This window comes from Triticum urartu, unplaced genomic scaffold (assembly GCF_056163025.1).
Source record: "Triticum urartu cultivar PI428250 unplaced genomic scaffold, HENAU_Tu73 scaffold2, whole genome shotgun sequence".
Taxonomy (NCBI): Eukaryota; Viridiplantae; Streptophyta; class Magnoliopsida; order Poales; family Poaceae; genus Triticum; species Triticum urartu.
Genome location: NW_028260368.1, coordinates 14,818,737 through 14,820,343, shown reverse-complemented (window position 1 = coordinate 14,820,343; position 1,607 = coordinate 14,818,737). Strand labels below are relative to the sequence as shown.

The window sequence follows — 1,607 nt, the reverse complement described above, 5'->3', positions numbered from 1 at the left end:
TCAGCAGAATAATATGACCCACGCTCCTTTAGGCTCTTTAAATTCCGGGGGTGGGGTGGTGGCGTAGCTACCGAGATCAATGCAGTTAATTATGTCTCTCCTAGAAGTTGGTTATCAACTTCTCATTTTGTTCTAGGATTCTTCTTTTTTGTGGGCCATTTATGGCATGCAGGAAGAGCCCGAGCTGCTGCAGCAGGTTTTGAAAAGGGAATCGATCGTGATTTGGAACCTGTTCTTTACATGAACCCTCTTAACTAAGATTTTCTTATTTATACCTGTTCTACTTTTTTTCTGTTCTGGCTCGGTTATTCCATCTAGCCGAGCCCATTCATTCCTTTTTATGAAAGAAAGATAAGGACAGAAAAAAAAAATAAATAAAATGAAAGAAACAAACGTATTCAATAAGCAAAAGGAGAAGAGGGATTCGAACCCTCGATAGTTCCTAGAACTATACCGGTTTTCAAGACCGGAGCTATCAACCACTCAGCCATCTCTCCACAGCCTAATCCTTATTTTACTCCTACAAATAGAACATAGCCATATAAAAAATAAAAAGATTTATTAGCCTCTAGAAAGATATCAGATACAAGTTCCTTTTCGATATATCTCTGTATACTGTATACACGGATACAGGATCCGCTATACCCGCTTGTGAAATAAAGAGTAAATAATCTCTTCTCACCCCCATATCCAAATAAAAAAAGCGGTTTAAGTAATAATTTGAATTAAAGAGAAGAATCAATGGATTCATGATTAAACCCCTCCTACTTCTTGTATTTTTTTACAATTTTGGTTTAAGTGAGGGATCAAATATGTAGTCAACTTTATTTGATGGTAGCTTGGAGGATTAGAAATATGACTATTGCTTTCCAATTAGCTGTTTTTGCATTAATTGCGACTTCCTCAGTCTTAGTAATTAGTGTACCCCTTGTATTTGCTTCTCCTGATGGTTGGTCAAATAATAAAAATGTTGTATTTTCCGGTACATCATTATGGATTGGACTAGTCTTTCTCGTAGCTATTCTGAATTCTCTCATTTCTTAAATGAAATTTGGTTAATATTTATTAACCCCATAAAAAAGAAATAATAAAGGCCATTTCTTCTAAAAAATTAGAATAGTGAGACGTATTAAAACGCAATTTGCGTCCGAATTGCTAGCTCTTCTCTTTCAGTATTATGAAATTCCATTCCCATTAGAATATTCATTGACAGATAATAAAAAAAGGAAAACTCTAATATAATAGAAAATGAAATGAAACGGTCGACCCAGACATAGAAGGTCGACCCAGGCGGATATACGCTATAAAATATATACCGTAGCGAGCGTAGTTCAATGGTAAAATATCTCCTTGCCAAGGAGAAGATACGGGTTCGATTCCCGCCGCTCGCCCGCTTAATTTATCAAAGTACTATGATAAAAAGTTTAGTCTAGTTAACTGTTTAACTACTTATATTTAAATTAAGTATTAATTAGGTGTTAGTCTAGTGCCGTATCCCTTACTATCTTACCCTTCCTTTGCATCCCACTCAAAAAAAGAGGGCGCTCCAGAGGCAGAAATAGAACTCGCCAACAGAGCTCACAAAAATTGGGTATTAACTGAGACAA

General features: G+C 36.0%; 1 non-coding gene across 1 annotated transcript; it reads left to right on the top strand.

Moving 5' to 3' along the window:
- The first annotated feature begins 1,320 nt into the window (after positions 1-1,320).
- Positions 1,321-1,391, top strand: TRNAG-GCC (transfer RNA glycine (anticodon GCC)). Its single transcript has one exon. It is a non-coding gene; the product is annotated as a tRNA-Gly (tRNA).
- The last annotated feature ends 216 nt before the right edge of the window (positions 1,392-1,607 follow it).